The following is a 24,804-nucleotide window of genomic DNA, read 5'->3' as shown; positions in this document are numbered from 1 at the left end:
TGGGTTGATCCAGCAAAGAGGTTGGGTGGAAAAAAAAAAAAATCTGCCAGATACACACGAGTGAGTTTGTAGATCAGCTTTATGCATACCAAACTAGCCCCAGATTATGTCTCTATTTTTGGATGTCACAATGTAAGAAAAACTGACAAACTAAAATAGTGCTCTATGAACTTTTCCAGAGTTTATGATTTCATGGAAGCTACCTCAGTAATACTCAAGTAAGAGACGTTGTTAGTTGCTTTTGTTTTTGTTTTTGTTTCTGTTTTGCACAGATTTCTATTTTTCTTTTCTAGTGGCCCTGTAGCTTTAAAGGAAGGGAGAAAAAGTTGGGAATCATGATTGAACAGGTACCCTCTTTGAGGAACTTAATCATTTATGAATATATGAATTCATATATTAAATATATATATATGAATATTATGAATGCTGGATAATATGTGTGGAAGTCAGTGTTGCCTAAGAAATAGCTACTTTCTTTCTCTTCCCTGGAAACAACCCTGACTTTATACCAGTAACTAGGTACCCAATGTAGCAGACACTAACATAGCTACAAGGGGTTGCCAGCTGCAAAGACCCAGTGCTCAGCCTCTATCTTGCTAGAGTTCATCTCAAAAAAACTTTATAGCCCTGAGGCATTTACCTGAGTGATCACTTCTTTGCTCATTTGGCCTTTATAGCAGCCAAAGAAGGGTGACAGGCTAATGAATAAATGGTGACAAGGTATATGATATCATAGGGAGATACTGATTCACTTTAGTTACTTAAGGTTGATTCATGAATTGCCTCACTAGGCTGATTCACATTTACATGTCTCAAGGGAGACACTTTCTCCAATGTCCTTGAAGACAGTTTATCATTCTTACTTGTTTAGTTCCCCTAACTTAAATTTCTATCTCTAAACCTGAGCTTAGAATATTGCTTTGCTTACCTTCAAAATATTTCTAAGCTTGAGTGATGATGTGCTGTTGAAGAAAAACCTTATTTGATCTGGTTTAATTAAATCAGTAGTCTCATTTTATGATTTAGATATACATAATCTTAGAATACAATCATTTTGGTTTATTATTGATTTGGGCTATGTTGAGAAAATCATTTTTGCTATTAAAAGAACCTACTGAATTTATTCCCTGAATTGTGAACAGGTAGATTTATCAGTCTCTTTAAATTTCCTTTGGAAATGTCCTTTCAAATAGCAAATCATAAAAGCCAAGATTGATATTTTGACTAACCTAAAATGCAGTGATCAGTAGACGCATAAAGAACAATTTAAAATGCTGTTTCAGATAAATTTGAGGAGACATAAAAACGTAACAAAAAGAAAATACTTACCTCAACTCCATCATTGGAAGGCATGGCTGGAACAAGAATCAGCAATAATGACAAACAAGAACATGGAAGTCATTTGGTGCCAACCATAATTTCACAAAAGTCAAGACTGAGGCTTAAAAGGCTGGGTGATTAACTTTTGATCATATTTCTTGTCATTGGCAGGAGTCTAAGATCCAGGTTTCTTTACTTCTAGTCCTGTGTTGTTAATGGTTGTTGTTTCCATTAAATTTCCAATGGTAGGGCTGATCACATCTGTTATGGATGTCAATGGCCAATCTAACTGGTCAGTCATCATTATTCAGGTGATCAAAATGATTAGGAAGGTTGACCTTTCTGTTTCATTCACTTCTGATGAATAGACCTTAACCTTGTCATAATAACCCTAGCTTTTTGGCTTGATTATGTGAACCTAAGTCCATCAACCTTTCTAGTTTTCCATTTTAATCCTGGAGAAAAAGAATTAACAGAGCTTACACAACAGGGTTGTGTAAGTTAGTCAAAGAATGAGAAAATCTCACCTTTGTAAAGCACTTCACAGATGATGAAGTGCTTTCATCTATATCACAACCCCATGAGATACTATGCCTACTTCGCAGATAAGGGATATGAACTATCCAGTTGAATTGCAGAGCAGGACTAGAAATGAGTTTTTCTATATTCAAATCCAATATTCTTTCAATATTCTACCTTTTGAAAATCACTTAAGAAATTATTTACTTTCCATTATAATGGATTATAATTAACTCATGTCCAGAAAGAAAATGAGTGAAGACCAAATGTTTTCCTTGTCTATTACTGTTCTAATACTTTGAAAATAGGAACACTTAAACATTTATAACAGAATGTATTAATTCATAATAAATATATTGTAAGCATTGCTATGTACTACAAGCTGTTAGTTATGAGGGGACAAACCTGTTGCGGGGAGTAATCTGTAAACTGTAAACACTGGTGTCAAGTGTTATTATTTTAAGAGGAAACTCACAAAGTAGAGCTTATAAATTCTTGGATATCACAAAGCAAAGGCCCAAGTTAAAGACTCAGAAATGCTTGCTTAAAAGAAATCTCCCAGTCACTTGTTTCAATAACCACCTCCTCAAGATAAGGATAACTTAGAAGGGAGAGGTCAACTGACTTGCCAAACATCATTTCACCCATTAGAGTCAAAGCAAGATAATTGTTTAAGGAAAGGTTAAAGTTTCAGGATACAAAGAGAGGTCTTGAGACTTTTTTTTTTTTGAACTTTTGCATCCAGTAATCTAACAAGGGTTTAACTTGTCTGCAGCAAGTAAATATAAAACACAAAAGAAGTTCCTAGTCTCTTTTTCAATAATACAGCAATTCCCTGGTCCCTCCTTCTTTCCCCCTTGCAACTGCAGAAAGATGACTAATGGGTTTCATACATAATCGCTATCGATATTGGAAGCGGCCTGATACAATGATCAGGCAAAATTAGAGCATTTACATTTCAACTTTATCGTCATTGTTATTGTTATTGTTGTTTCATAAAAGTGAAAAATACTGATGGTGTTGATATAGTCCCCAGGAAAGCTCAAGTTATCACTTTCAACTGTTATACTAGGATACTTTGAGCTGGGAATTTTTAAAAGATGCTTTTTCCTTTGCACATTATCTGATAAAGACAAAACAGTCAGTCAGAGAGCATGACTTTGTATGGAGTTCATGGAATGTAGATAAATGAGATGTGATCGGTAAGTGAATGCCTTATTATCAGTAAACTTTATTCATATCAAAGTTTCCTCATAATTCAAAGCAATCTCAACTATCTATCCTTAACTTCCAGTGGAGGAAATGGAGAAATCCATTAAATTACATAAGCACTACTTGTGAAATGGAAATCTTTTAAATCAGTGAAACACTGTAGGCATAGAACCTAAGCATACGTGACTATTATCAAGCAACTGGGTGTCCATTCACTTTGCTGAGTGGCAAATAACAAAGGAATGCAAACAGATACCAAGTACTGGCCCAACTCAACTGCTCTTTAAAAAAAAACCTGTCTCAAAATGCCTGCAAAGTGTATACAGGAGGACAAAAGGAGAATGAGACAAAGGAGGAAATCAGGTGTCAGCTCTACTTAGCTGTAACACCAAATTGGCCTTTCCTTAGTCCGTCTACTCTGGAAGTCAAGGTCCTGGCTACGCATGTTAATTGGGTCCACCAAATTTGAGTATTTCACCTAACTAAAATTTTTGAGGATTTGTTTGCAAAAGCACTAAGTTGAAAGAATGAAACCTCCTCTGTGGAGGTGTAACCAACAGGCATAAATACACTCAGTGAATTATAAATTGAATAATAGGAATAAATATTCATAGCAAATTACAAATCCCTCTTCAGTGGGCATCAGTAAAACACAATAAAATTACTAATATGGGTAGATTCTTTATCCTCTATGTTAAAGTATAGCTTTTAAAAAAGGAAAATCATGACTATGAAGCAAATATAAAATTAGCACATGTAAATGATTTTATTTAACTCACTAACTAATGAGAGAACCAGTAAGATGTTATGACAATTCAAAATGCGCTTAAGAAGCTGGGTATTTATAGGGAATTTAACAAAGCAATGTTAAGATTGCTGGTTTAGATATAAACTGATAATGACCAATGGGCCATAAATCTCTGGGGTTATCTGTTTTACCAGTGTCCACCAATCATCTCAACCTGACAAAGTCTTTAAGTTAACAGAGCAAACTCACTAAGTCTGGGCCTTTAATCAATAGCAAGCATTGCTACAAACAATCCTTGAGTGGCCTTTGCCCCTGTTTATATTGAAAAACATGCTGTCTGTTGCATATGTGTGTATGTGTATGTGTATGTGTATGTGCATGCTCGTGCCTTATTTCAGGTTTTGAAGTTTGGGGTAATTTTTCTGACATGTTCTTTCCTTACTTAGCTTCTTCAGGACCATTATCTAGGTGGGTCCAAACCCACTTGAGTTCAGGATAAATATTCTAACCAACCAAGAGTTTTTATTTTCTCTGTCAGCTTTATTTAATAGTGAGTCATTAAAAGTACAACTTTTGGGGCACCTGGGTGGCTCAGTCAGTTAAGCGTCTGTCTTTGCCTCAGGTCATGATCCTGACTCCCTGATCATCAACCGGTGAGCCTGCTTCTCCCTATTTTTCTCCCTCTCCCTCTGCCCCTGTCCCTCCCACTCATGCTCATGGTCTCTCTCTCTCTCACTCACTCTCAAAGTCTTTAAAATTTTTAAAAAATTTTTTGAAGTATAATAACTTTCAAACCCAGTGATATAGATTTCATCAAATATATTTTAAATTGCTCTAGGTTTTCTATTTCTACTTAATTTTGCATAAATCCGTGGAATTAAGGAAATGTTAGAGAAGCACCCATTATATGTGAACATTCCTTGTTCAAGCTTCCTGAAAAATGGCTGATAGTGCCTTCTGTAATTGTATTTGGGGTAACTCTGGAGATCCCACTAGCTCTAGGTAGCAAGGAGAAAATCGTATGTCTCAAGCTAACCTCTAACTTAGAGGAGACTTTCTCTCATTACTCAAAACCCATCTTCTCTGTGATGATTTCTTACTTTTTCACTTTGTATGTTCCCTTCCCACTCTATTTCTTTGCCTTTATCCAAGTACAACCTGATAAAATCTAACCATTTTTCTATAATTTTTATGGTTACCTATTTTACAGCCTCTTACATGTATATCATTTAAAAATGGAAAATGGAGCGCCTGGGTGGCTCAGTGGGTTAAGCCGCTGCCTTCGGCTCAGGTCATGATCTCAGGGTCCTGGGATCGAGTCCCACATCGGGCTCTCTACTCAGCAGGGAGTCTGCTTCCTCCTCTCTCTCTCTCTCTGCCTGCCTCTCTGCCTACTTGTGATCTCTCTCTGTCAAATAAATAAATAAATCTTTAAAAAAAAAAAAAGAAAAATAAACAATGTTAATAAATGCAACTGTAATTCAATCTGAAATCACTCCTCACTCCCAAAATGAAGATTAGCAGAAATTTGAAAAACAGATAACTGAGAGAGTCATCCTTCTACTTAAATTCATAACTTACTTTCTGGTTATTCCTTTATGATAGTTTTACTAGAAATAGAATTATAGCTTCAAAGGCAATGAACTCTAGAGTCAGACCCAGAATTATGTCCCCTTCTCCCTATTTCCCCCTCTCTTTCTTTCTTTCTTTCTTTCTTTTTTTTTTTTTTAAGGTCCTATTTATTTATTTGGCAGAGAGATAGACAGAGCCAGAGAGCACAAGTGGAGGGAATGGCAGGGGGAGAGGGAGAAGCAGGCTCTGCACTGAGCAGGGAGCCTGATGTGGGGCTCGATCCCAGGACCCTGGGATCATGACCCAAGTTGAAGGCAGATGCTCAACTATCTGAGCCACCCAGGTGCCCCTTTCGCCTCTTCTGACTGGCTTTGAAACTTTGGTAACTAAGGCCTTATATGTTCATCTGTAATGTGGGCATCATATTATAGGGTTATTAAATAATATATTAAAAAATTTAGCCTAGGCCTATAGCTCAATAAATGGTAGTACCCAAAACCACCACCTCACCCCACCCCACTTCATTATGTATTCTATTTATTTATTTACTTTTAACGATTTTATTTATTTATTTATTTATGAGAGAGAGAGAGAGAGAGAGTGAGCAGGAGGGAGAATCTAATATAGACTCCATGTTGAGTGCAGAGCCTGATGTGGGGCTTGATCCCACGACTGCAAGATCATGACCTGAGCTAAAACCATGAATTGGGACGCTTAACCGACTGAGCCACCCAGGTGCCCCTATGTATTCTACTTAAATGTCATCTCTTCACAGAGGCCTTCCTTGCCCATCATTTTACCCTACATTTTCCCTACCAGAGTTCTCAGTTTCTCACAATTCATGGTTATTTATCTTTCCTGTCTTGTCCATGGGACTGGAAGCTTCAACAGCAGAGGTAATAGATATCTCATTCACCACTATGTATCCAGATCCTAGACCAGAGCCTGGCATATAGTAGACATTTAGGACATATTTGACAGTAAATGAATCTAAGCCCCAAATAGGACTTTATCACTTAACATTATAGAACAGGAGATGTCTTTAAAAGAATGTGGTCACTCTCCTTTTCCCTTTAGCCTTTGCCACTGCTAGAGAATTGAGAAAAGGATATCTGGATGCATAAATACTGCCAATTTTCTTTATGTCATGTGCCAAAGGTATATTACAAGGACATAGAATATTTCTGAATACTGCATACTTAGTGGATATTAAAATGTACAAACTTATTCAACTCAATACCAACAACAGCAACAACAACAACAAAACACAACAATCTGAGTTTAATATAGGCAGAGGAACTAAATAGACATTTTGCAAAGATACCCAAATGGCCAACAGGTATATAAAAAGATACTCAACATCATTAAACATCAGGGAAATGTAAATCAAAAGCACAATCAGGTATCATCCCACACCTGTTAGAACAGCTACCACCAAAAAGATGAGAGGTAACAAGTGTTGGTGAGAATGTGGTGAAAAGGGAACACTTGTGCATGCTGGTGGGAATGCAAATCATTCAACTACTATGGAAAACAATATGGAATTCCTCAAAATTAAAAACAGACCTATCTTTTTTTTTTAAGATTATTTTTATTTACTTGACAGAGATCACAAGTAGGTAGGCAGAGGCAGGCAGAGAGAGAGAAGAGAGGAGGAAGCAGGCTCCCTGCTGAGCAGAGAGCCCCATACGGGGCTTGATCCCAGGACCCTGAGATCATGACCTGAGCCGAAGGCAGAGGCTTTAACCCATTGAGCCACCCAGTGCCCTAACAGACCTATCTTTTGATCCAAAAATTTCATTTCTGGGTATATATCCAAAGGAAGTATAAACAGGATATCAAAGATAGTATGTACTCCCATGTTTACTGCAACATTAGACATAATAGTCAAGATATAAAAACAACTAAGTAGCCACCTATGGATGAATGGATAAATATATATATACACACACATATACATATACACAAAAATATTTTATATATATAACAGAATATATATTTAATATAATTTATAAATTATATATGTATATATAACCTTGACATTTGCAACAACATGGATATAACATTATACTAAGTGAGATAAATCAGATGAAAAAGACAAATACTGTATGATATTCAATAGACTCTAAAAAGACAAACTCATAAAAACAGAGATTAAAATGGTGGCTACCAGGAAGGGTTGGAGACACATGTTATTTAAGGGTATAAACTTGCAATGAGTAGTAAATAAGCCCTAGAAATCTAATGCACAATAAAGTGAATATAGACACTAATATTGTATTATAATCATCAAACTTGCTAAGAAACTTAGCAAATTAATTATTATAACCATGAAAAAGTAATAATAATTATGTAGCATGATAGAGGTGCTAATTATTGCTACAATGGCATCCTATTATAATATATTAATGTATAAAATTAACATTTTGAACACCTTACATTTACATAACGCTATATATCAAATATATTTCAATTTTAAAAGATGTACAAATGTCCATATATACCTAAATATAAATGAAATTGTTTAACTTACAAGCATTCTTAAGTGCAAGATATTTATAAAGGTAGATCACTCCTTAATCATATAGTATGCTTTTCTACTCAAGGATGATAGATTAGATTCATAGAGGTAAAAATTATAGACATCTATCACTCTCACTTGTCACCTAGCATTCAGATATCTTTCTTTTCTGCATTTCATTTAACACAGCCTTTAGCAAACTCAAAAAAAAAAAGCATCAATATAAAAAATATATATATATGCTTATATGAAATACATGCTATAGGAAATGTACTGGGTGTGGTGCTGACAGAGTTTAGTTTTCCAAAACATACTTAAATGACATCCACAGAATTACTTTTAAGTCTACTAATCTGATAATGCCTGTCCTCATTATCCATATTCAGTCTTCTGGGAATTCTAGATCACTTTATCAGACTAAAACTAAATGGACATTCTGTTCTCATCATTTCTATCCTAACAAGAAAGGTTTTTGTTATTTCTGCACTTAATTGTTTCAAGTCATCAAACTTGGGCCCACGATTGAGCTTACGCTCAAAACCAGTGGGAAAGACAAACACCTTCAAAACTGAAGGTAAAGTGGCTTAGATAAGGCCTTGAGTTCTGGGTTGAAGGAAAGCACTGAATTCATGATGGAAAAGTCAGTATGAACTCTTCTAACATAAGTATATTTAAGATCAAGTCATAGGAATTCAAATAGATATAAATCTATATGCATCAATTTATCCTTTTATTTTCTACACTGTTTAAACATGAAGGGACTGTGTTTTATAGTGTAGTTTCATTTAGTTACTCTTTGTTTTTAACATATTTTTCCATTTAAACAACTAAAACAAAGAGCCAAATAGACAAAAAAGTATAAGCATTGTAGTATGAAATAATTTCAGGCACAACTTCTGCCCTAAGTGGTTCCATATAAATTGAAATGACACATAGGACAGATGGTGCAGAAGTTTCACATGGGAATTTTAAAACTTGGTGATATGAATTGGCTGAATCTTATGTGCTTCTGTTGATAAAATATTGGAAAGATACAAAACCTTGAAAGTAAACATTAGCCACTATGTGGTCTTGGCCTAAAAAAATTGAACCTAGAGAATTTCATCTAGCAGATGGAAAAGCAATACCTTCTAAAATCCATTTAAAATAATTTTGTTTCCTAGTGCAGCCACTCTGGAAAACAGTATATTCCTCAAAATATGATCCAGCAATTGCACTACTAGGTATTTATCCAAAGGATATAAAAATACTGATTCGAAGGGGCACAGACACCTCTGTTTTTAGCAGCACTATCAATAATAGCCAAATTATGGAAAGAGCCTAAATGTCCATTGACTGACAAATGGATGAAGAAGATGTGCTATATAGATACAATGGAATATTACTCAGCCATCAAAAAGAATGAATTATTGCCAATCGCAACAATGTGGTTGGAGCTAGAGAGTATTATTTTAAGTGAAATAAGTCAGTTAGAGAAAGCCAAATACCATATTATCTCACTCATATGTGGAATTTAAGAAACAAAACAGATGAATATAGGGGAAGGGAAAGAAAAATAAAATAAGATTAAAAAAAAAAGGGAGGCAAACCATAAGAGACTCTACAGTTAAGAGAACAAACTGAGGGTTACTGGAGGGGGGTGGGATGAGCTAAATGGGTGATATGCATTAAGGAGGGCACTTGTAATGATGAGCACTGGGTGTTATATGGAAGTGATGAATTACTAAATGCTACTTCTGAAATTGATACTACACTATGTGTTATCTAACTTGAATTAAAATAAAATCTTGGAAGAAAAAATAAATAAAGCCATTTTGTTTCATCAGATTCAAATATATTATGAAACAAAGAGGCCTTGGTGTGATCAGAGAGCCCTAGGTTGAGAGAATCAGGAGACCCTGCTTCTAGCCATACCCTATTATTCCAGGAAATTGTAACCTCACCTCCCTAGGCCTCAGTTTTTTATCTGTAAATTGAAGAAAATAATTAGATCATACTATACTTAACATAGCTCAAGATGCCAGCTGTAATGTTTTAGAGGTCAATATTCCCTATGAACATCTTAATGTTCAAACCATCCCACTTACCTTAATAGAGAAAGCTTTTCATGGATACTTATTTTCTCATCAAACACTATTTGCAAAAAGGCCTCCTATTGGCTGGGCATCAAGAGCACTAAACACATACTTATGTCTTCACACTTTTGTCCAGGCATGTCTTTTCTTTGGTCTTATATGTTGAAGTATCACAGTGGCCTTGAGATCAGATAGACCCAAGCTGCAATGTTGGCTTCACCGGTAAATAACTCATGGCCGTCTTGAAGAAGTAATGTAATGTCTCTGATATTTAGTTTCCTCATCAGTAAAATGAGCATATTAGTAGTATCTTTATCATAAAGCTTTGTGAGGATTAAATGAGATGACACATGAAGAGCTTTAGATGTGGTACCTGCCACATGTGTTCAAATATTATTATTGACTGTCTCTACCTACTTGGAAATATGATATGGGTTTGTGTAGCTGTGGGAGCTTTGGACTTACACTTGAAGGTGAGCACAGGATGGTACAGTAGAGTGAGTTAAAGGGAGTGGGACTGAGAAGCAGCAAAAGTAAAATACATCCAAGCTTCAAAAAGAAAGTCTGTGGGACAATTTTTTTTAAAGATTTTATTTATTTATTTGACAGACAGAGATCACAAGTAGGCAGAGAAACAGGCAGAGAGAGAGGAGGAAGCAGGCTCCCCACTGAGAAGAGAGCCTGATTCGGGGCTCGATCCCAGGACCCTGAGATCATGACCTGAGCCGAAGGCAGAGGCTTTAACCCACTGAGCCACCCAGGTGCCCCAGGACAATTATTTTTAAAGTCTATTTGTAAAAAATTAAGAGTTGCTAAAGGAACTCTTACCTTGTTTCTATTTAGCAAATTGGTGACCAAAAGCATGTTCAGAATTAGAATTTCCAAACTAGGCTCAGTAAATCCCGTATTTGGGTTATTGCATTAAAGACCATCTTCCACAAATGAAAAGATATATACCAAAATATTAACAATGGATACTTCTGGGTGGTAAGAGTATAGGTAATCTTATTTGCTCCTTTATATAGGTTCATTTATTTTTCAGGTTATTATTTTCTAAATAAAGGTATCATTTTATAATTAGAAGATTAATCATTATAAAATATGTAATAACTGAAGAAAAGGGATATGGATCTTTCATGGATCTGTTCTTCAAATATCTTGGATTCTCTAGCAACTGTTAAGTATTTGCGAATTTTTCCCTGTTAATAAAGTAATTATTTAACCCTCCTCTAGGCTTGTAACATCAAAGTCACTGCTCCAAGACTGAAATTCTAAAATGATTTCAATACATCAAGCACTCGCACTGGATACAGTACAGAGATTCAAGTTAGGAGTGAGGGTCGGGAAAGTGGGCAGAGGAAACAATTTAAAAAAATGTTATGCACTTACTCTTAAAAAGACACACATATACCTATAAACATACACATAAATACATACATATTCATGTTAACACATATGTACATAAACTGCCCCATCTCACTTCCTGTTGCTTTTTATATTGCTTTTTATATTGATTATTGCTAATGATACCCAGCTGTGCCAGTTCCTTGGGCTCTTTACCTATGTTTTCCTTTCTCTCAGATGTAATTTCTCTTGCATTTAACTAGTCTTTTTAAATGAGGCCATTCTGACAGACCCTGATCTGGCATATGGCTGGGAAATATCCAATGAGTTTAGGATGCTTAGCCAGATAACTCAGACACCACAGATGTGGCCTCTACTAAAATGACCTTAAATGGACTCCAAGGCCTAAGGCTGAAGGCATATTAAGAACCAAATTAGAAGTCATAGTTAATGGGAAAGTGGATTAGTCCCCAACCTATTCACCTAGGAATGGGCAAATGCTCAGAATTACTAAAGACTTCCAAGGAGAGCTAGCCTCATATATTTGTTTCTTTTTAGAGTTAGAGGGGAAATTTGAAACCATACAGTCTGACCACTTCCTCTTCACACATTAAAAACAACAACAACATCAGAGATGCTAAGATGGCTTTCACAGAGAGCCATCATGCCTCCTCACACCTTGAGTCAGATGTGGGTCTTTGGCTGTAAACAACAGAAGCCTCCCAGACTAATCTAAGCAAAAAAGAATGTGTTGGGAGACAATGAAGTTCTCACAGAAGGAAAGCAAAAGCCTGAAGTGGCAAGATGAAAAAGGACAAAAACCAGAAAGTTGTAGCGGTCTCAGGAATAGGAACTGTTCAATTGTTTTGACAGAGAGTCTTGGTAGAACAGGAGGAGCCAACCATTGTTTTTCGCACATCCCTGAATCATTCCACTAAAGAGGCAAAGAAACAGGAAGAGTCACACTGACTCTTGGGTTGTCTGCCCACTCCTCAGCAGGCACCTTGATTTATAGTCTCATCAAGTTTTCACTTAATAGCAGAAAGGTAATCCCACAAAAAGAAATTGGAATACCATTATACTATTACTCAAGAGGCGCCTGGGTGGCTCAGTTGGTTAAGCATATGCCTTCAGCTTAGATCATGATTTCGGGGTCCTGGGATGGAACTGCACCCCCTCCCCCTACCCCACCCCCAAGTGCTTAGCAGGGAATCTGCTTCTCCTTCTCCCTCTGCCTCCTCCCCTCTGTTCTTGCTCTCTCTCAAATAAACAGAATCTTAAAAAAAAAAAAAAGAGGATGGAAAAAGGTATGAAAGGAGAGGTCAGGGACACCAAAGAAAAACATTATCTTTTTCACATTTTTGTCTAGTCCTGACCCAACTATAAGGCAAATACAGCTTTCCATTTTTATTCCTCCTAACTTGCAGACTTTACTAAGCGGCTGAAGATTAGTTCATTTTTACAGGGACCTTAATCAGGTGAACCAGTTTTTTCTCAATTTATGACCATGAAAAGGGCACGGAAAAATTCAGTCAGAGGAAAAGAAAACCCTTACCAGTGGTGTCCTCTTCCCTCAAAGAGCTCTTTGAAATGGGAAATAAAAATGGAATAATATCCTTCAATTTACCAAGAATAAAGCTTGTTTCCAAAATTTTTGCACAGTGCCAAAAATTTATAGCAATACACATGTTCAGGACAGAAACTGTGCAGATTCAGAGTTTCTCATTGTTATATAATCCTTAAGTAGTTGAAAACAGGCTCTTTATTTTCATTTTCTCTCATTCAAAAACCATATTCAACATATAGTTTCTGAAAGAAGAAGAGCACTAACGTTGTTTGACTACCACACAGGAACCCTTCTGTCACTGCTCTCCTAGGAAGAACTTTCTCAATAAAACACTTTTTCAAGAAATCACTCTCAGGCTTTGCTTCAAGGGAGAACCCAACTTAAGAATATAGGCAGACAGAGAGTTATGTGTTAATATTTCTAATGTATATCATTGATAGAAGTAATCAGGGCCTGAGCCAGAAGCTGACATTCTGTTCAGAAACGTTTATCCTTATTTCCAATATAGTATGTACTTTCTCCACAATGACTTTTCAACATAAAGTGTAACTACAGAATTTGTGTGGCTTCCCAAGTGGGGGAAAAAAAAGAGAGAGGGAGAGAGACAATTAAGAAAATTAGATGAATTACTATAAAAAATGCATGGACTAATTCTGAAGCATGGTTTTTGGAGCTAGACTGAGCTGGGTTTGAATCCAGCTTTAACATTAGTGGCCATGGCCATGCATTCATTAAAAGAAGAAGAATAAGAATATCTTTTTGGGGGGGGGGATTTTTGAGAATTAGATTTATTTTATTTTATTTATTTTTTTAAGATTTTATTTATTTATTTGACAGAGAAAGATCACAAGTAGGCAGAGAGGCAGGCAGAGAGAGAGAGAGAGAGAGAGAGAGAAAAGCAGGCTCCCTGCTGAGCAAAGAGTCCAATGCAGGGCTCAGTCCCAGGACCCTGAGATCAAGACCCCAGCCGAAGGCAATGACTTAGCCCAGTGAGCCACCCAGGCGCCCCGAGAATTAGATTTATTTTAGATAAAATACTTAGACCCAAAATATACTGATGACCAGTGGTATTCTGGGGCCCACTCCCAACAGCTTACAATAGGAACTTCTACTAATTTCTTCCCAGCTCCACACTCAGTGATATCACACTGATTGCTTAAAGCTGGCTACGGTGGGAGTATTACATCACAGAAATTGGCAAATGCTAGAAATCAAGACTCCCACTCATCCCAGAGCTTCTCGTTAAACATATACAAGCACATCACTGCCTTCATCTATAATTCTAGTCTAGACAGTCCCTTGAGCTGTAGACTCACATTGCCTACTAAAGTTCTCCTGAACGCCCCACAGGAATTTAAAACTAGGTGTGCCTGGCTGTCTCCATCAGAAGAGCATGTGACTCTTGATCTCAGGCTTGTGAGTTTGAGCCCCGTGTTGGGCATAGACATTTCTTAAGTAAATTTAAAAAAAATTTTTTTTTAAAATAAAACTCAATACTCCACAATTAAACTCATCTCTTCTATCCCTCTGTTCATTTCCATTGGTGGAATAACATGGCCCCAAAAAGGCAAACTAAATCCAAGAGTTATTCCTTTACATCTCCCTCACCTTGATCCCCACAGTCAATCAATCTAAAACAAAACAAAACAAACAAAAAACTAATTTAAAAAACCTTGCAATTTTATGCTTCCTAACAATTTCTCCAACTGTATACTATTCCCCAAGATCGCACTCTTTTCTTCTTTTGCCTGGAAATTCCAACAGCCTTCTGATTACTCCCCTTAAAATTCACCCTTCGTATCACCTCAGATAAAGCTTTTTTTTTTTTTTTTTTAAAGATTTATTTATTTATTTATTTGACAGAGAGAAATCACAAGCAGATGGAGAGGCAGGCAGAGAGAGAGGCAGGCAGAGAGAAAGGAAGGGAAGCAGGCTCCCTGCTGAGCAGAGAGCCCGATGCGGGACTCGATCCCAGATAAAGCTTTTTAAAGGTAGGTGTTTTGTTGAGTGAAATGCGTAAGCCTGATAATTCACAGACCTGTACCCCTGGGGCAAATAACACATTATATCTTAATTTAAATAAAGAAAATGGGGGTGCCTGGGTAGCTCAGTGGGCTAAGCCTCTGCCTTCAGCTCAGGTCATGATCCCAGGGTCCTGGGATCAAGCCCCACATCAGGCTCTCTGCTTAGTGGGGAGCCTGCTTCTTCTTGTCTTTCTGCCTGTCTCTCTGCCACCTTGTGATTTATCTGTCAAATAAATAAATAAAATCTTTAAAAAATTTTTTTTAAAAATTTTAAAAAGAAAATGCATATATGTATATATACACCTTGTTTTTTAAAAAAAAGGTACCATTCTTCTGCCTAACAGCCTCCCAGGTTCTATATTGTTTATAGGACAAAATGCAAGCTTCTTAATTTTATCATCAAAGTCCTTTATCACCTTGTTTTAGTTTGTATTTCAACCTCATCACTTACCATTCCTACTTTGGAGTTTACATTTCAGTCACCGACTACTCACAGCATTGATTCATGCTCTGGGGATGAATTTCCTTCAGTATATAATAACCACAAGTATTGAGCAACTAAGGTAAACTATGGGTAAACATTCTTTTTTTTTTTTAATTTTATTTATTTATTTGACACAGAGAGAGAGAGAGAGAGGCAATGAGAGAGGGAACACAAGCACGGGAAGCAAGAGAGGGAGAAGCAGGCTTCCCAATGAGCAGGAAGCTGGATGCAAGGCTCGATCCCAGGATGGTGAGATCATGACCTGAGCCGAAGGCAGACGCTTGATGACTGAGCCACCCAGGCGCCCCTAAACATTCTATTTTTATTTTAAAAATCCAAAGGTATAATATTTATTCAAAATTGAAACGTATTTAATGTATCTTCCATCATTCCCATATCACTATTATAAATTGCATTAGACTGCATAACTGGCAACGAATTCCGTCCATCCCGGTATACACAACATTTTGCAATGTGACTTCACAGCTCCTTCCATTAAGAGGCGGAGTCTATTTCTCCAGTCCTTGAAATTAGGCGTGGCCATGTCTGTTGCTTTGGCCAATGAGACATACACACAAGAAGGAAGCAGAGCCTTGAAAGTGCTTATGCATTAGGGCTGCTCTCTTGTGGCTCTTAGGAACCCTATGACCATTATTGTGTAATAAAGCCAAGATCGATGCTGGATAATGAGAGGCTTGTAGCCAAGTCAGCCCTGCTGCCCCAGCTGACATCTAGCCCACCTCCAGACATGTAGTGAGAGCATTCTACATCTTTCAGCCCCATCAAAGTACCAACTGATTCCAGCTCAAGTCTGCCCAGGCCAGAAACCACAAAACCATGAGAAAGAGTAGTTAAGTTTCTAATTTTGGGTGGTTTGTTATGGAGCAAAAGCTGATTCCTGAAAAATACTAGCTTTTCTTTGTAAGAACCACTTCTGCATTTCAGCAGAGCCTAAAGCAGCAAAATATAATAGTCCTAAAAGTTATTAATGTAGGCCAACTTTCAATAATAAACTATGATTTTGCCTTATGTGTAAAAGAATGTATAGTTCACTGATGAAATGAAAAAAGGAGTTAAACACGTGTAAAGAGATTTAATCAGAAAACTGGCAGTAACAACGCCACACTACTGGTTATCTATCAAATATTTGTGTTATTCTGTACCAGCCACTACTGTAGATTCCTTATATACAAAGATAAAACAATATATTAATGTAAAATGTACTTATAAATTAACATATTAATTACCTCTATCATACAAAGGGGCCTGTAATCCACGTAGATGAAGTAGCCATCTAAACAGATAGATGATTTTTAAAATAATTACTAATTCTCTCTGACTATAAAAGTGATAATAGTATTATGGAAAAACAAAGATTATCAGGTATTCTACCAACTAAAAGACAATATTAAATTGGGTTAATATTCTTACAAGTATATATCTTTTCATTCCTTTATGCATTTGTATATTTAAAAATAGGATTACATATATGCAGTATTTTATAATCTGCTTTTTAAAATTACAGTACATTGTCGATATCTCCTCTTAATATTAAATATTCTATAAAATCGTGTTCACAGATGCATTGTATCCCATTATATAGATGTATCATATTATTTATTTAATCAATATTTTATTGTTAGATGCTGTTTTTCTTTCTTCTCATTGTTGTTACAATGAACCTGTGCAACAAAATCCATGGGCACATACGTGATTACTCCTGAGAATTAAAGAGTGTAATAGACATAAGTTGTCAAGTGAGCACAAAAATAGCAGGAAGAGGAGGAAAGAGTGAATAGAAGCTTGCGAAGCACATAGGAAGGGAAGTTTGAATGCAAAGGTCCTGAGGCAAGATCACAGCATATCTTCAGAAAATGGCAAGAAAAACATAAGACTTGAGCAGAGATCTCTTGGGGAAGAATAGTGCAGAGGAAGTTGGTAAGTCAAAACAAGACTATCATTCTAAAAATTTAGATTTCATTCTATAGCTTATGGGCAGCCTTTGAAACTTCTGTCTACAAAAGAATTCTTTAGCAGTAATACAGAAGAGTTGTTTTATTTTCTTGGGGCTATCTTCATAATATTTTCCTTTAAAATGGTTACTGTAGGGGCAGTGGCTCAATCTGTTGAGCATCTGCCTTTGGCTCAGGTCATGATCCTAAGGTGCTGGGATCGAGTCCCGTGTCCAGCTCTCTTCCTCTGCCTGCCATTCTGCCTCCTTGTGCTCTCTATCTCTCTGTCAAATAAATAAATAAGGTCTTTCAAAAAGTTTAAAAAATGGTTATTGTAAAGGATCTGCTGCTTCCTTAAGAGTGACTTTATTATTCCTTGGGGCTAAATTGATTTGAAATCTTTACATAAAAGAAAAATTGATTTGAAATCTTTACATAAAACCCTTAAAAAACACATCTATTCCTCATATAGAATAGTATCTATTTTCATTGTAACCACGGTCATCTGGGATAGATTCCGTGGTAATTGTGAGAATTTTGATTTATAGCTTAGACAATAGAGTAACAAGGACAGAAGTGAGAAGTGATAGCTAAATGGATAACCTGCAAAAGTTATATCTTTAGACAAAGCTTTACCTTTGCAGTATTTTTGATCCATATAGGTTAAATCGAGAAGTACAAAGTAACTATTGTACAACAGATTGGAGGGACTGGTTACACTGTCAGTCCAGCTGCATACTTTACAATCAGTCATGAAAATAACCAGTGTGAACTGGGAGGCCATGCTTTGGCTCTCTGTCTGCACACTCATACAGCCAGAGCATATGGGCCACTGTGCTATTCCGGCCTCTATAAATTCATTGTCTTGATTATACCCAATAATAAACAGAAAATAATGTGATGGTAAATGCAAATACCCTCGCCTAATCACGGCACACTGCTGAAAATCGCTTTAATGCTGTACTGAATGTTCACCATTGCAAAATTACAAGGTCTCCCAATTACAGAATTCACCATTATTAAACTGCTATTTGATAATTGTTATAAATCAAAAACCAGAGGCAAAGATCAAAGAATGAGAACCACAGATGTCAGCCTGCCCTTTCAAGCCCATCTCAATTTTCTCTGACCTTTTGTCTCTCTGGCACATCATATTAAAGTAACTTCAGTGATAAATATCTCCAGCATCTAGATATGAATTGGGGGAAGCAAAGGGGTTTTTTGTGGACTTATTTACTTTGTGAAGAAGACCATGTTATATGTAGATCTTATTAACCCTCCTTTATATAAAGTTCTATAGGAAATGCAAGGATAAAGAAAAGGTAGTATCCTGCCTTAAGGAGATCTTGACCCCCACCCCTGGACCTTTCGTCAATCATTCATTCTGGATTCTGCCATCACAAAGGATCCTGCCATTTCTATTTATTTTTAAAGATTTTATTTATTTATGACAAATAGAGACTGCGAGAGAGGGAACACAAGCACAGGGGAGCTGGAGAGGGAGAAGCAAGCTCCCACTGAGCAGGGAGCCTGATGTGGGACTAGATCCCAGCATCCTGGGATCATGACCTAAGCCGAAGGCAGACGCTTAATAACTGACCAACCCAGGCGCCCCACATCCGTGTGGCATATCTAATAGTCCAGCCTATGTGACCAGGTTGCTCTTCTTTAAAGATCCTATATGTGTGCATATGAAATTCCTTCCTCACCACAATCCTTGCTCCTCAGCACAGATACCCACCGAGCAAACTTCCTGTTGACCAAGAATGAGCACAAAGTCTCTTTTTCTTTTCTTTCTTTCTTTTTTTTTAAAAGATTTTATTTATTTATTTGACAGAGAAAGATCACAAGTAGACAGAGAGGCAGGCAGAGAGAGAGAGAGAGGGAAGCAAGCTCGCCGCTGAGCAGAGAACCCGATGTGGGACTCGATCCCAGGACCCTGAGATCATGACCGGAGCTGAAGGCAGCGGCTTGACCCACTGAGCCACCCAGGAGCCCCCAAAGTCTCCTTTTCTAAGACAACTTCATAGGAGAATTCTATTTTGTATTTACCATTCCATGTCTGTCTTAGTCAGTTTGGGCTACTTGCACAAAATACCATAAATCTGATGGCCTTTAAACTATATAAATTTATTTCTCACAGTTCTGGAGGCTGATCAGTCCAAAATCAAGGTATAGAGAAGCAGGCTTCTCTCTCTCCTACTCCCCCTGCTTGTGTTCCTCTCTCGCTGTGTCTCTCTCTGTCAAATAAATAAAATCTTTAAAAAAAAAAAAAGTCTATTTAAACTTTGAATCACTGGAAGAAATAAAGGAAATTCTTTGATTATTATAAAAGATTATTCTGTGCTTGAGGCACCAGTCTTCACGTTTCTTATTCGCATCTAAGCTTTGATACTTTAATTAAACGGCTATGCCCTTAAGTTGTGCCTATTTTCACAAAAAAATTATTCTCTACATTCACAAAAGGAACCATTGGTCAATACAGGGTCAGCCTGGACCAGAGTAGAGAAGTAGGCATGGTTTGTTCTGATGTTCCCTTTTCTTCCATATCAGGGAATTTTCCAGGCCATCAATAAAAAAGCACAAATAATTTTTTAGAGAGAACCTAAAACAAGAGAAAAATAATTAAAAGCAAGTAGCTGAGAAGGAACTAAAAAATAAAAAAATAGGTAAACACAAGTATATAGCAAAAACAAGTCTCACAGAGCCTACCACAATTAAATACAATATTAAGCATTAAGCTTCCTGGTAGCCATGGCAAAAAAGAAAAAAAAAACATGGGGGGAAGTCTAAACAATTAAACAAAACACAAGATTATTAAAATAAACACTCTCAGAACTCTTGAGAACTTACCTCTTAGTCTTCGTAATATTGGTATTTTCAGAGATGCTCTTCCTTTGGCCATTTATATCAGTCCATTTCCTCATTCAGTTCCACACACCTATATTCTCTGAACTTTCATATCTTTCTTTCTACATGCTGTTTCCTCTGAGTTTCATGCCCCTCTCTCTCTACCTTTGCCTAGACTACTCCTTACTGATCCTAAGGTGTCCGTTACTGCCAGAAGCCTTTACCCACCCATTTCCCCTCCTAGTCTGTTCACCGCGGTGCTGCGGTCTCGCTCTGTGTCTGTCTCTGTGTCTGTCTGTCTGTCTGTCTCTCTTTCTCTTTCACACACACCCCTCTGTTAAGGATCCCTCCTCATTCTATCATAGCACTTCAGACATGCTTCTGTTCTAACACTTACAGATGCTGAATAGAGAAGTAGTTTAAGAATGCAACAGAAGAAAGTTAACTATTGCTTGTGGCATTTAGTCCTTGTGACGCTCCTCTCAGGAGCCCTTAGATTCTTTGTCTCTACAATGAAGAATGTGTTGGGCCCAAGGATCCTTAAAAATCTCTTCCAGTCCAATCATTAGACGATAATTCATTGTTTTGTTTAAAGGTTCCAAGTTCATTAAAATAGCAGCAAGGAAACTATCAGAAATAATAACATCAAAACAAAAGCAGACACAAACAAAACAACAACTACAACCCATTTCATCTATGGCCATAAAAGAAACAGACATCTGGCCTAGCCGACAAGATTTTTCATGCTCTAAGATTAAATGAACTATTTGAAGTGCCTTAACACCATGCTTATTGGTTCCTTATCTCTTTCTCATTCGCTGCATGATAGGATTGGCCAACAGTTTAAATGGAATAGGGATCACACGAAAGGTGTAAGGAAGCCTTATAAATAGGAAAGACACCAGGAAAAGTAAGATTAAAAATTTTTTGAAATTACTATTTTATATTTGCACGGCACTCTATATCTTTCAAAATACTTTGATATAAATTATGTGTTTTTAACCGTTTTAACCATGAAATATGGATATCTTTGTTAATTCCTTTAATTTCTACATTTCCTAAAGAATATTACATTAGCTTATTATCAAAGATCAGTATATAGAGGTGCCTGGGTGGCTCAGTGGGTTAAAGCCTCTGCCTTTAGCTCTTGTCATGATCCCAGGGTCCAGGGATCGAGCCCTGCATCTGGCTCTCTGCTCAGCAGGGAACCTGCTTCCTCCTCTCTCTGCCTGCCTCTCTGCCTACTTGTGATCTCTCTCTGTCAAATCAGTAAATAAAATCTTTAAAAAAAAAAAGATCAGTGAATAGATCATATTTTATAAGGAAGTTTTTATTATAGCCTTGGAAATTAATTAACATACTATATGCTATGCAACCTTCTAGATGAGAGTTAGTAACGGAAAGCTAAAGGAAAGAGCAGTATGCCATTATTTTCTACTTTGCTAAAAATATAAAAATAGTTGGACTCTTACTTAGCTTTAATTTAATCTCTTAATTCTAGATAAATATAGAGTAGAGCAATTACAAAAAACTGATTATTTTCATATTTGTAAACTTTCTCATTTATCTATCTTCTTTTATCAATAGCAGCTTTCAGATAAAATATTTTACAGTATCTTCTCGGCTTTCAAGTTTTTTTTAACAAATATATATTTACAGGAGGCTTTAATGTTTATGTATGGCAGAAATAACCCCATTATCAGACCTATTTCAGTTGAGAAAAATAGGTGGCAAAGACACGGGAAATACAAAGTGTTTCAAAATACAATTTTAAAAAACTAAAATATTTCCTGTTAGTTTTAGATTACTTTTGGTGGTAAAACTAGACACATATTTGTTTAGATCTAAATTGTTCTCTCTTCCACTGAGATTCATTTAATGATACAACAATGATTAAATCATTTGCCATTTGTAGTCTTGAAAGACAATTTTCTATAAATTTCATTAAAGTATATGCACATCATATTAGAGGAAATAGCAAGTTAATTGTAGTTTTAGATGCAATTTATTTATTAGCAAAAGATACTCAATGACAACATCTACTATCTAAATCTAGCAAAGGTTAAACAGAATACGAATATGCTTACTTTTAATGTTGAACAATATAATCTGATTTAAATTATAAAAATATAGTGTAATAAGCTTGAAAAATTTTATTTCACATTCTTTGTTTAAGCTTCAAATCCTCTAAGTCATAACAATAATTTTATCCACAAATAAAATAACATTTTGCAAAACTCAAACATTCATCCTTTCCTTCTGTTTTGACCTCAGAACATAGGGAAGATAGAATTCTGCTCAAGGGTGAGAAGGGAATGCTGTGAGTCTTTAGAAAACACTTGAGTACCTCTGGGCTTACAATGACTACTGGGATGGGGAGTTATTCATCCCATCAGTCAGAATCTTTTTTGGGCAATGAGCCGAATTTTACTAGTAGGGAGGGACACCATGTTAAAGATCAGTGTTCATGCACAGTGTGCTCTCCTGGTCTCTCTTTCACTCTCTGGTTTCATATGGCCAGTGTGGTAAGAAAGCCAAGGCCTGGTCCTTTTACCCATTTGTGGAAGGAGGTTGGCCTTTCTCTGTTCTTTCGATTACAATCGTGTGATACATTTTAAAATCTTATTTGGATCTAAGATTGAAAATTTATTTCTTAATTTCATCTCCTAAAACAGAACAGTTATTTATTTCTGGCTGAAAAAAAGACATTTTAAAAACCACAAACATTGAAATATGCTCATACAAGCACTGGGTATTATATAAGACTGATGAATCACTGAACTCTACTTCTGAAACTAGTAATATATGTTACTTAACTGAATTTAAATTTTTAAAATACCAATAAAAATAAATAAATAAAATGTGCTCACACATTTTGCTTTATTATTTACACAGAGTAAATCTCTATGTAGTAATTGAGCATTAAGAAAATCATAAAAATAATTATATCAGAAGATACCACATATCTACTATTGCTTTAAAAGGTTACTGGATTATGGAAAAAGCAGATCTACATTTCTTCCAGAACATTAATACTATCTCTTATGCCATAAAATTGCTCAATTCTAGGATAAAAGTAGAATCCCACTTCACTTCTAAACAAATACTTACTGTATTTTTGGAAAATAAAAATATGCAGTTGACCCAAAATAATGCTATTATTACTTGAACTTCTTACTTTAATCACCACAAAAAAATAGAAAAGTGATTTGTTTTTTAGCTTGTTCCACTTCCTCTTTATGAATCCTTTGAACCTGCAATTTACATATTTCTCATTTTTTTATGTCTATTGCCAATCACAGTGTTAAAAATCACAAATTAAGTATTTTCTGGATAGATATGGATGAATGGAACAGATGAAGTGGATAGATAGGCTAATGGAGTAGATAAGCAGATGGATAAAATTGATGGATAGATGGGAAAGATGGATGGAATAAGTGGATAGGATAGATAAATAAATGGGTGGAATGAATGCATAGCTGAATAGTTTAGAAGTTTAGCGGTTAGGTAAGTCAAGGTACATAAACAGTGCAACATAAGTGTCAGTTCATTTAACACACGTTTACAACTCAGTTCTAGATGCAAAATATGCGATGATCACCATCGCAGGCTCATAGTAATGTAAGGGACAGAGAGGCAGACAAAGTAATAATATAATACAATTAGTACATGAACAGAGGTAAGTAATAAGTACCTAGAAGAGAAAGAGCTTTACAAGAAGCATAGTAATTGATCGGGATCTGATGAAGGTGATCTTTGCTAGTATGACCTGAAACACTGCATGACGAAAGCACATATGCACTGTATTAGCTCACTGGGAAGAGCTAATAGACTAGATAGATAAAAGTGATAGAGAAAAGGGAATTCCAGGAAGGCGATAACAGCATGTGTCAAGATAGAGATATAAAACTTCATGGTATGGCCAAGAAACTGCAAGTAATTTAGTACGGCCTGAAATTATAGCAAAATAATACATTGAGTCATTTATTTTGATGCTATAAACTCATTTATCTTTTATGGCATAATACAGTATATTTCCAATTTATACTTCACACAGCCTGACTTACTATTTATCTTTTATTCAACTCTGTATCTTGAAAGGAATTTTCTTTTGTGACCCATGCCACTGAAAAGAATAAAAATTACCTGACTTCTTAATGTATGAACTCCAACTCTACAGTTAAGGGTTAAAAGCTTTAATAAAAAGCTTGGAACCAATGAGATTCTGATTAGAATATTAGAAAGAAGTAAACAGTGTTATAGAATCAATCTCAGAGTTCACTGTTTTCCTAAGATTTTATATTTTATTGGATCAACTCAAATTAAAATATTGACCATAAACAATAGGATATCAAATAATGCCTAGGAAAATAAGAACTGTGGGAATAGAAAAAACAGTATGCACTAACTGACAAACTAGAGCTTCTTAATCTCAACAACAATGTTCAACAGCAGTCTCTATGGGGTAGATATTATTAGTAGCATTTTATAAGGAGAAAACTAAATCTCAAAAAGGTTGAATAATTTTTACACACTTACACATGTAATAATTGGTAGAGTTGGGACTCAAATCCAGGTCCGTCTGGTTTCAAACCTCTTGATGACAATGCCATATT

At 36.1% G+C, this 24,804-nt stretch overlaps 1 long non-coding RNA gene across 23 annotated transcripts in view; it reads right to left on the bottom strand.

The window, feature by feature from the left end:
* Positions 1–24,804, bottom strand: part of LOC309870547 — a 187,458-nt gene that overhangs the window by 84,790 nt on the left and 77,864 nt on the right. For 2 of the 23 annotated variants that reach the window (XR_014314655.1, XR_014314662.1), the window contains exon 4: positions 1,330–1,355. The exons of the other annotated variants lie outside the window; for them this stretch is intronic. This is a non-coding gene — a long non-coding RNA (uncharacterized lncRNA). The remainder of the gene's footprint in view (positions 1–1,329; positions 1,356–24,804) is intronic. 23 annotated transcript variants of the gene reach the window in all.

The sequence above is a fragment of the Mustela nivalis genome, assembly GCF_964662115.1.
Source record: "Mustela nivalis genome assembly, chromosome: 7".
In the NCBI taxonomy this organism is placed as follows: Eukaryota; Metazoa; Chordata; class Mammalia; order Carnivora; family Mustelidae; genus Mustela; species Mustela nivalis.
This window is presented reverse-complemented; position numbering and strand designations above follow the sequence as displayed.